We start from the raw sequence: 12123 nt of genomic DNA on the forward strand, positions 1-12123 counted from the left end.
ACACAGCGAAATGGAATGGTTGGTTTCTTTCCTAAGCAGCCTCTGCTGAAATGTTGGGTGATTAAACCAAAGGAATTAGCATCTTCATTAATTAAAACGTTTGCCCAGAAAGTGGTTAGTAAAAGCCAGAGAAACCTTTGTTACTTGTTCTTTATCATTACAGAACTCTAAAATGGTTGTCAAAAATGTGCATACAATGTATCTTAATTTTCTCATTCCTAATATCCAGGAAGAAGGGGGTTTGAGGGGGGCAGGGTGGATGGGAGTGGGGGAGAGAGTCAGGAAAATGTGACTGGGTGATTTTTATAGGCTTTGCTTCTTGAAGCAAAAAAGCCCAAGAGTTGTACCAATTAATGCATTAGCAATTAGCTGTCTTCACCCCAAAGTACACCATTCACTGTTAATGATTCAATAGTCTTCCTGACAAATTTCTCCCAGAGAAGTTGATGTCGAAGCTGAAGAAATGTGTTTTTCTCCACGTGACTATAAAGTCGATATTTCACAGAAGGGACAACCAGAAGCCCACCTCACGGCCCTTACGTACAGACATTCAAATTAATTCCTAAGAAATGGGCATGAAATAGGGAGAATGAAATGAAACATTAAGGAAGAGTCATTTCCCTTTCTGTGGGAGGAGGGAACCCCATACCTACAAACCTTTCATTCCTTTGATTTTTACTGGTAAATCAATGATCTCCTATTTCAAATGACATAGGTGCTCAGAATATTTTCCTTCTGTATTAAATACAGTTATTATTCACATAGTGAGCCAGGCCATATCTACAATGTGTTCACGCTATTATTATATCTCAAGGGTGCTTTATTGCCTTCTATTTGGCCTGTAATGAAACTCATATGTGGCATTGAACTTGTCTCAAAGAAATGATTCCTTATGTGCATAAAATTAGACCTGAAAGAGAACCAGGACATGTGAAGCAAAGCTGATTCATGTGGGTGGAACTTTCCCCAGCATGTGCCGCATCTCTCTTTTCCCTTCCCTGCTCAGGCTCTCTGGGGGTCAGGATCACTTGTGTTTTGCATTTCTTTCTTTCATCTTTGCCTGCCTTTGTTAATCACTCCAGAAATGTTGTTCAGGTATTAGCTGTCAGATAAAGCCATGCCCAGCCTACAGAAGAGCATGCATATTAATTTATTTATTCACTGAACTAAAATTTATTGACCACTGACTATGTATCAGATTCTCTGGTAGCCACAGGGGTGTAGGATGTAAAATCACTCCCCTCCAGCAGCTCAGTCTAAGAGTGAACTAGTGAACTTTTACAAAGCCACCTGAGAAGTGCAATGCCAGAGGTATATAGATGCAGTGGGTGACCAGGAGCTTGCAGTTGCCAGATGTAAGGTGTATCAGGAGGAAATAAGGGGTGATGGTCATGGGAGAGGAGAGGGAAACCCTCTGATTCCAATGCTGGAATCAGACTAATTGTGAAAGCTTTCCATTAATCTCTGCTACAATGGTCAAATCCTGAACTAAGCAGTGGGGATGGACAAGAGGGGACAGATACTCATCTCCTAAAGAGGTAGAAATAGCAAGAGTTGGTGACAGTCTAGAATCTGAAGGCACAGTGTTGACAGTGATTCCCTGTGTTTCCAGCTTGGGTGACTATGTGAAGCATAGTGCCCTTTGAGGAAACAGAACTTTTGAGAAACAGGTGTGAAGGTTGGGGTGAAGGGAATCATGTGTCCCAAAGCCAGAAATAGGAAAGTTTCAAGAAGCTCACCAAAGAGGAGACCTGAAAAATACTCATGGAATTTTGTCATTAGACTATGGCATCAACCAGAAAGGGTTTGAGGAATTAATAGAAACAACAATAAACCAGTAGTTCGCTACACTGGCTGCATATTAGAATCACCTGAGGATCTTTAAGAGCTCCCAATGGCCAGGCTGCATCCCAGACCAATGAAAGCTCCCCGGGCAATTACAGTGTACAGCTGAGGAGGGACAATTGGTATAGACTCTTCTTTGTAGAAGCTGTAATAGAAAAGAAATGACAGGGACTTCCTAGGTGGCACAGTGGTTAAGAATCTGTCTGCCAATGCAGGGGACACGGTTTCATTCCCTGCTCCAGGAAGATCCCACATGCCGAGGAGCAACTAAGCCTATGCGCCACAACTATTGAGCCTGCGTGCCAAACTACTGAAACCCACACACCTAGAGCCCGTACTCTGCAACAAGAGAAGCCACCGAAACGAGGAGCCCGCACACCTCAATGAAGAGTAGCCCCAGCTCTCTGCAACTAGAGAAAGCCCATGTGCAGCAACGAAGACCCAGTGCAGCAAGCAAACAAATTTATTAAAAAAAAAAAAAATGAGAGAGATTGAAGAGTACCACAGGGGGTTGTTTCTAAAATGTGAGATATTTGAGAATAAATTAAGGGGGCAAATAAGTACTAGCTGAGATGGAGAAGAAGCAGGACAGGGAATAGTTTGTGGTGAGAGCTCTAAAAGGAAGTGAGAAGAACAAGAGGGTATGTAAGATTAGCTCTGAACAGGAAAGAAAGATAACTGGAAGTGCAGTTAGTAAGGAAGGATGGGTGTACGTACAATTAAGTTTGTAGGTAGAAGGGTGAGAAGAGTCTTCACGATCAACATGACAGTAATTAAATACATCCTCAAACAGATCAGTTTGAAATGTCTCCTGCTGTGAATAAACAAACTTGTTAAGAAAACATTTCAGGAAACTCGCTGCCAGGAGGCTGGGGGTGGGGAGCACGATAGAGGTATAGAATCCTAGTTTTTGCTTCTTCTGTATTTTCCTAATTCTCACCCTGCCCCCAATGTTAAACTCTTCTCAACGCAGAGCAGATCTTGCAGAGATAGGTAGCGTTCTCTTTCTATATCCGTTACCATTTTTGTCTCCTTCACCACCTTCATTAATAGAAGTTTTCGTGAATGTGTGACCATATTAGGTTTCGGGAGAACCCATTTAGGCTATATTTCGCCCTCTGTACCTTTGTGACCTGACAGAGAACAGTGGTATCGTTGAAGGAGCTAAATGTCAAACACGTGACAATGCTGGCGGGTGATAAGCTCAATCAATTTACTCTCTGTCTTGTGTGTGTGTGTGTGTGTGCAGTGTTTGCAGAGCCCAACACTGTATTTGTCTCTACGTTTTTGTCCCATTAACAGTTTTGCCAAACCGACCAATTGCAGTTCCTTTTAAAGCATTACATTCTGACGTGTTGGCTGATAATATTGCCCAGAAACGTGTCTTTCCTCAAGCTGCCTCCACATTGTTCTCATAGCATCCTTGGCAGTGAAGGATAGGATGCTGTCCTCTGCCCCTTTCCCCTTTCTAACCAGTGAAGCTGCGCTGTGCAACACACTGACATGCAACGTCTGTCCAATAGGCATGACGGGTCCAGGACCTGTAGATGAAGGGCCAACCTGGTTCCCTCATAAACCATCTTATTGGCCAGACTTCCATGCTCGGAATCACCCCTTGATTGTTTCAGTTCTGTTGAATCTGAACTTGAGAAGTTCAAATCAGTGCACAGTGGAGCCTCTTGCATTTGAATATGTTGAAAATGAAGATTCTCAAGGTCTACCTTAGGCTTTCATTTCATGAAAAAAAAAATAGTACGCAGTAAACTTTTATGATCCCACCCATGATCTGTTAACCAGATTACCATCTCATTTTCCTGATGGAATCAGCAGAAACAATCTGGGCCTTTGGGGAAATGCTTTAAGGAAATATACCCCTAATAGAAACTACCTAAAGATGTTTTCTTAGTTATCCCTCAGACCCTTCTTTAAAAGCCATATATTGCAGAAGAACAGCTTTGGAGTCCTTCAGATCTGCTGATCCTCTGGCTCTGTCACTCCTGCCCCAAGCCAGTCTTCACCTGTGAACCAGCCAGCTTATCTGCCAGCCGGTCATCAGAAGTTTCTTGTCCTGAGGACTGAAATTCTGTGCGCAGAGCAATTAGCACAGTGCCCACCTCCCAGTCAGGGCTTGGTAACCACGCACTATCATTGTTTTCATTAAAATGAGAAAAGACTTTTGTTGGGGGAAGACAAAAGGGAGGAGGAGTGGGATATCGATCCCATAAGGGGACAGCGGAGGCTTTTCGTTCTGTTCTATCCCTGAAGTGCCACCACACTGAGGGAAAATTCCTCTCTCCTCTCTATATAAGTCAGTTCTTCTTCACCTAAAACAAGGGGTTTTTTGTTTATTTCTGTCTTTGTGTTTTCTATATAAAGACACACTCTTGTAACTGACCATGCTTTCCTCTTCACATTTTATGCTAGAAAATATCTAGGACCATAGGCCATGCTTTTTTAATACTAATCTCACACCTAGCACCCTCTGATTTTCATGTACTTTATTTTCTCTTTGCCGTTTTTTGTTTGTTTTTATTTTAAACCTCTTTAGGTAGCTGTATTATTATGTGCAACTATGTAGCTGCTTTAAATCATTTTTTTGGATAAAGAATACATTTGAGCAAAAACAGATAATGGATAACCATATATATTTTTCCCCACTTGGGTTCTGGCTTTGAATAATCCGTTATTTATCCCAGAAATCAGCAAGTCAGACTCTTGCTCCAAGCCAGCCAAATCATCCAGGAGTGTGCTCCAGAATTACTATGGAGGTCACCTTTAGGCGCGAATGGACAGTGCATTTAAAATGGCCCATTCATTCTGCCCTTGGCACAGATGCTGTGGTGGTGAATTATTGCGATGCTAATATATGTGCATATCTTTTTTTAATGTGGATACCAGACTGAAAATTTGGATTGAAACCAGTAATCAACAGATGGCAATCACTCGGGGTCATGACTGGCCAGGGCTGGGTTTTCACCAGTGACTCTCAGATAAGCCCCAACCTGGCCAAGCAGTAACTCCCTCCATGTCTGTCTCCCCACCCAGAACCATCTCACTGGGCAAGTCTGTGACAGTTCTCCTTAAAAGAAAAAAAAAAAATTTTCCTGTATGCACCTGTGCAAGGGTCCCAAAGTGGAGATTATAGAAATATCACCTTCAGTGAACTTGAAATGTCCCATATTTTTATTTCTGTGTTAAGTGGTATTTCTAAAGCTATCCTTCTTAAAAGTATCTGTCTCAAAGAGAGTCATTTGGGAATAGCATGAAGAAAGAATGGTTGATAACTTCAAAAACAGATTTGACCTGGGTTGATAATATTTAAATGATTTGATGTAATTTCACGCTTCCCTGTTGAACACATATTCTTTTCAGGTCCCTGTGTATGCCCCAGAATGACCACTCTGAGTTCATGATCCATGTAGTTATGATATATTATATTGTAGAACATAGTGATTAGGAATTTTTTTCCATATTTCCCTTTACTGTTTTGAGCCATATTCATGCAGTAATAGGAACCAACTAATTGCAGCTTTCACCCCAAAAGTAGCTCAGTCATGCCCCAAATCTCAGATGCCAAGTAACTTGGTTGGGACCACTTGAGTGAGTGAGAGAATACCCAAGTCCATCTGGATTAAGCCCAAAAAAAAAAAAAAAAAGGGTAGGGTGGTAGTCCTGTAGCTCACACAGTGTCCTCAGAACCACTTTCCTCACTCAGGATTTACAGCTCTGCCCACATGTACTGGCTTCAGCCTCAGACAGGATCTGTCTACTTAGCATCCCGGGAAGCTCCAGTCTTATTTCCTCACAACTGTGAGAGAAAGGAGATCTTCTCTTTCCCAATTGCTTCCATAAAAATCCTGAGGTTCATTCTGATTCGCTTGGCTTGAGTCACATGATCACTCCTGCATTCCTTTGCTAGGACTATGGTAACAAAGTATCACAAACTGTGGGCTTAAACAATACAAATGTATCCTCTCACAGTTCTGGAGGCCAGAAGTCCAAGATCTAGTTGTCTTAGCTCCTTGGGAGGACAGTGAGCAAAAATCTCTTCCATCCTCTCTCCCAGCTTCTGGTAGCCTTGGCTCGTAGATGGCGTTCTCCCCGTGTCTGTTCATTGTCTTCCCTCTATTCGTGTCTCAGCTTCCACATTTCCCCTTTTATAGGACCCCAGTCACATTGAATTAGGGCCCACGCTAACAACCACATTTTAACCTGATTGCCTATCTCCTAATAAGGTCACATTCTGAAGTACAGAGGGTTAGGACTTCAACCCTATCTTTTTTTTTAAAGAATTTTTTTTATAAAGTTATTTATTTATTATTTTTTTAATTGGCTGTGTTAGGTCTTTTTTTGCTGTGCTCAGGCTTTCTTTTAGTTGCAGTGAGTGGGGCCTGCTCTTCGTTGTGGTGCGCAGGCTCTTCATTGCTGTGGCTTCTCTTGTTGCAGAGCACGGGCTCTAGGCACGTGGTCTTCAGTAGCTGCAGCACATGGGCTCAATAGTTGTGGCTGATGGGCTCTAAAGCTCAGGCTCAATAGTTGTGGCACACGGCTTAGTTGCTCCACGGCATGTGGGATCTTCCTAGACTAGGGATCGAACCCGTGTCCCCTGCATTGGCAGGCAGATTCTTAACTCCTGTGCCACCTAGGAAACCCTCAACCCTATCTTCTTAGGGGAAACAGTTCAACTCGTAACAGTCCCTAAATCAAACACAATGATGGAGGGACAAAAACGATTGATTGGCCAGTTCTGGGTCGCTTGAGCACCCTGGATCTGGAAGTTTTGTCACTGCTATAAACATAACGATAAGAGTGAGAAAGGGCTGATTCTACAGGGAGAATGGATGGTGGGCAGGTGAAAATAATAGTCATCACACTGAGTATCATTAAATCAAAATAAAGGCCAAAATCTTATGCATGTGCCTACATATGAACAGCTAAATAAATTACCAAATAAGTGTATATATAATGATATTATTCAAGTGGAATCATAGCATTGAAATTTCTCTCCAGTACCGCATGGATTAGGAAGAATATTCATTTCAGCATCATTCTAACGCAGTGAAATCACATCTGGCTATTTAGATGCCAGTGTCGGGGAGAGTAAATCTAACTACAAGAACATAATATTGATGCCCCACTCACATCAGTTTTCCAAAGGACAAAGATGCTACAGTTGGAACCTAGGGAAGGACATGATGTCACTCTTGGTTGGTGTCTGGCCACAGATGAAAGCAGGAAGGACCAGCTGTAGGGCAGGAATATGGAATACCTAACAGGCATCTTCCCTTCTTCCTCTCATGTCACAGTAAACGTTATGGCTCAAACAAGACTTTGTTCCCACGGAGACTTGGGAGGGCTTAGAATCAAAGTTGCATAGAGGGTGGGTATGTCTATGTGAATGACACACTCAGGAATTGTGCAGTACACACCTCTGCGCCCACACCTGGCAGCCTTGTACAAATCCTCCTTAGGTCAGGCTCCAGGCAGCCTGTACCACAAGCAGAATTGGCTCAAGAAATTTGAGCCACTTGCCCTCCTGACCTTAAAGGCTCCACTAGGTTTCTGAGATACCTGTACTAAGACAGTCTCCTAACCTGATTTACCTTCTCTGATCTACCATCCTTGTTCTAGATGCTTATTTCTATGCATACAAATATACATGAGCTACATATTCACTATTAAATAATAAGTATTTGATACTGTATAGTAAGTTCCTTGGCTTGGTACACCTCTTGCATAAATTAGACACAGTCTTCTTTTATGTTAGGCAATGCCTCCGTATACCCCTAGTTTCTAGAGGCTCAAGAATGCATTTTTCTGACAATGGTTCAAGATACAGGCTGGTCTTCTTCCAGCTTTCTTGCTGTTAGTTCATTTCTTTAATAGCATCGTGGGGAGAGTTTTTTCAGAATCCAGGGACTCCAGCCTCAACCCTTTCTATTAACTAAAAAACCCTGAATAACCCTCCATGTGGTGCCGCCATGACGTTTGATAAATACCTCGCTAATAATTTATATGGCTTTTTGCTTATTTTGACAAGTTGATCATGTTAGTCTGTTTTGCAACCAAACTTTTGTCATAAGCATCTTCCCACAGCTCTCTGTCGCTAGGTTAAGTGGTCTACTGAATTTCTGCCACAGCAAACTTAGGGGAAATGAGAAAAAGGAAAGCACAATCTAAAACAAAGGCAGACAAAAGCAATTCTGAAGAGCAAGAAAAGGGACAGAACTCTATTAGAGGTCCTAGTGAATAGATTTGTACCGTCTGTCAGCACGGCTCTTGACTGTAAACTGCCTTAACTACCAGGATCAATAAAGGGCAAGCCTGGAGATGGTAATTATGCTAATTGGTAGCGACTAGAAAACAAGCAGGCTGCAGGATAAGCAGGCAGCATCTTCGGAGAAACAGACACATTCATTAAGAAGGACAAGATGTGGTACCCTTGCTGAGGTTTTTCCTACAATCAGTTTTCTAAGAAATGCCAAATGCGTAGGTCAACATCATTTGGGTTCTTACCTTGGTAGAAGGTTATAGCAGGAACTTCTTTTTTTTAAATATTTGTTTATTTATGCTGTGCCGGGACTTAGAGTTAGTTGTGACACGTGGTGTCGTTGCTGCGTGTGGGCTCCTTAGTTGCGGCATGTGGACTCTTAGTTGTGGCATGCATGCGGGATCTAGTTCCCCAACCAGGGATCGAACCCAGGCCCCCTGCATTGGGAGCATGGAGTCGTACCCACTGGACCAGCAGGGAAGTCCCAGCAGGCACTTCTGAACAGTATCAAAGAAATAAAAGGCTGAGCACCTGCCTTCAGGAAGCATACAGCTTAGCTCAGTCTACAGTAGCACACAAGCACATGTGTGTACACACAGGCACACGCATAAATGTACAGAGACAGTCATTTTCACTGTAAAAACACATCAAGAACTGAGACCATAAATACTAAGGTACTATAAAGAGGAGAGGGACCAAAGTCAGAGGGGATGAGTCACAGAAAGTCTCTTGTAGGTACCATGTTTAGGAGGAGGCTTTGACCAGAGAGAGGATGAAGGCATCTCAAGGCGATAGACTTTGCTCTTGGTAAAGGAGGTTAAGAATCTCTGACACAAAAGCTGCCCAGGTGTCACTATATTATAGTTGCAAAAAATACCTTACTAGATGTGGAAGTGTAAAAGTGCTCCACAGATGTGTAACGTCTCCATGAATGTAATATGAACACAGTCTTGGAACTACTAACCAAATGAGTTAACCCAAGTGTGTGTAGGTACCAAAAGAATAGACGAGCCAGTTGAAATTTTAGATCTGAATTATACTTAAGACTCAAATATTAATAAAGTCTAAATAAAATGTAGCCAAATACATGAATATTTAGAAAGATGGTTGGAACCTCCTGGCTCTGTAAATATCAAATTTACTTCTTTTAATTCCATCCTAAATCACTAGCTCTAGTTATGAAAGAATCCTCTCCCCAGAAACTAGACGACAGAATAGTAACAAAATTTTTCTATTATTTTTATTTCAGGAAAGAGATGTAGGAAATCATAAATATCACACACATCCCAGGAATTATATTTCAGTGTTTAAGGAAAAGTCTGACGGTTCTAGTTAAATAGCTCAGATCTGAAGGATAAGATTCACCATAGAGCACAAGACTGTTTTTTCAAAAAAGAACATATTAACACACAGCACAGTGAGGTTAAGCACTGTCTGTTTTGAAACTGTGAATTCCAGGTGTCTGGGTGTTCCATGAGATTAGGTGGTGTAGAAAGAGACCTGAACTAAAGCTGGGATAATGAATAGGTCCTTTCCCCTCCAGAGGCCGGCTGCAGCTTCCACTGTGCACAGGAGGTGGCGTGGCCAAGGGTAGTGTGACCTGGATCCTCTCCAAGAGCTTTAGAGCTGTGAACACTTCCTAGCAGATACTAGAAACTAGGACAGAGGAAACGTCTGTTTGCAGGGTTGCTTAACTGATACCAGCAGGGGGCAGCACGGCTTAGATAATCGCTGTATTTTTGCCCTTCCTCATTTAGGAAAACTGGGAAAAAGGGACTTACCCCTCAGCTTTTAAGAGCTCAGTAACATATAAGTGAGCCAAAGCCAAGGAACGCCCTTGCCTGCAAAGATTACACGTTCAAGGCACCAACACCTACAACAACAGATGTGCCGATGACCCATATTTCCCATGGACGCTGTCACTGATGGTACAACTTTTGGTTGATTTTCCTTTTTATCTTTGTCTTCTCTTTATCTCCTACTTGTTTCTTGTCGAGGAGGAATGATTTTATAACGAATTTTAAACTTTAAGAAACGTTGGAATTTTTTACCAATCTTTCTCTCCCCAAAATAAAGTCCCCCATTTGAAGTGGAGTTTGAGATGGGGCTCCTTAAGAAGGGACGCTTCATGCAATGAAGAGCAGGGATGAAGACATTTCAGGAGAGGAAATGACTCCCTTTTGTTCGGAAAGGACACTCACTCACACAGAAGCCATTAACTGACCAGTGCTGCCCCCTGCAGCTGAAAGGAAATGAGGCTGAAACAAGTCAGTTCCTTGTTCCCTGAGTCATGTTTTATTTTAATGATGTAAATGTTTATTTTGAAATCCAACTTGCTTATAGCATACTACTAAATCGCATTCTAATTAACTTTTAAAGCTCAGATTTGATAGTAAGATTAATGTTAGCCTTATTTTCAAGATAATTTAAAAATTACTAGACAGCATTTGTTCCATTTAATAAGAATGTATTACTCTACAGTGAATATTAGTTCTAATTATACATTGGGCTTTCATTTTGCTGAAGTATGTACCCTTGAAATGCTTCATTTAAAATTAGAGACCATTTTCCATAAAACAAGAATATTTGGGGCGTGATCATCTAAAACAGTTATCTAAAGAGCAACAGGGGCTGTGGTCTAGAGCTTGCTGTCATCAGAGAACTATTGTCACTTATATGAAAGCACTTCTATCCACTTCTTTCATTTTTCTTTCCTTTCCTTGAGCATTATACATATACAGTAATCATTTCAAGCAGGGTTGCATAATGTGAAAAATCTGTACTTTGAGCCAGACATACCAGGATTTAAAACCCACCTCTGCCACTTATAATCTATTTGACCATGAACTAGTCATACAACCATTTTGAACCTATTTTGTCTTCTCTACTATAGGGAAATTAATAATACCTATCTTATCAAGTTGTTGTGAGAATTAATTGAGGAAACATGTAAAGCTGTAAAAAGCATAGAGTAACCACTTGATAATGGCAGCCGGGGGACTTTGCTCAAGGAAGCTTGGGATAGGAAGTCTCAAGATGTCCGTCATCCATTCCTTCCCTCCTTGTATTCAGATGCTGCTCCTTACATCAAGAGGCAGAGTCTGGAACTTCCCTAGTGGCGCAGTAGTTAAGAATCCACTTGCCAATGCAGGGGACACGGGTTCACTCCCTGGGTCGGGAAGATCCCACATGCCTTGGAGCAGCTAAGCCCGTGCATCACAACTGCTGAGCCTGCACTCTAGACACGAGCCACAACTGTTGAGCCTGCATGCCACAGCTACTGAAGCCCGCATGCCTAGAGCCCATGTTCTTCAACAAGAGAAACCACTACAATGAGAAGCCCACGAACTGCAATGAAGAGTAACCCCCACTCTCCACAACTAGAGAAAGCCCGCATGCAGCAATGAAGACCCAACACAGCCAATTTATTTATGTATTAAAAAAAAAAAAGAGGCAGAGTCTGATTCTCCTTCTCTGAGTCTGGGCTGGCCTCAGTGACTAGTTTGACCAATAGAATACAGTGGGAGTGACAGTCTGGGACTCCCAAGGCTAGGTCTTAAGAAGTCTCGAATCTTCCAAGGCTACAGGTCTCTCGTATGCTTGACCTTGTGATTCTCCCTCTTAGAACCCAACCAGTGGGCTGTGAGACGCCTAAACCACATGGAGAGGCCATATGTAGACATTCTAGTGGACAACACAGCTGGGCTTCTGGTCAACAGCCAACAACAACTGCAAGCCATGCAAGGGAGCTATATTGGACATCTAGCCCACGTGGGCCTTTAGACCCTTCCAACACCTGTCCCCATCTGACTGCAGCCATGTGACAGATCCTGGACAAGAGCTACCCAGCTGAGCCCAGCAAATCCACTGGACTATGAAGGATAATCATAAATTGTTATTTCAAGCCACTCAGCTTGGGGCTGGTTTGTTATGAATGCAATGACAGATAACTGGAACTAAGCTGCAGGGTAAATGTCTATTTTAAAGAGCCGCTAGTCAAAGCCCAG

The sequence above is a fragment of the Hippopotamus amphibius genome, chromosome 6, assembly GCF_030028045.1.
Source record: "Hippopotamus amphibius kiboko isolate mHipAmp2 chromosome 6, mHipAmp2.hap2, whole genome shotgun sequence".
NCBI lineage: Eukaryota > Metazoa > Chordata > Mammalia > Artiodactyla > Hippopotamidae > Hippopotamus > Hippopotamus amphibius.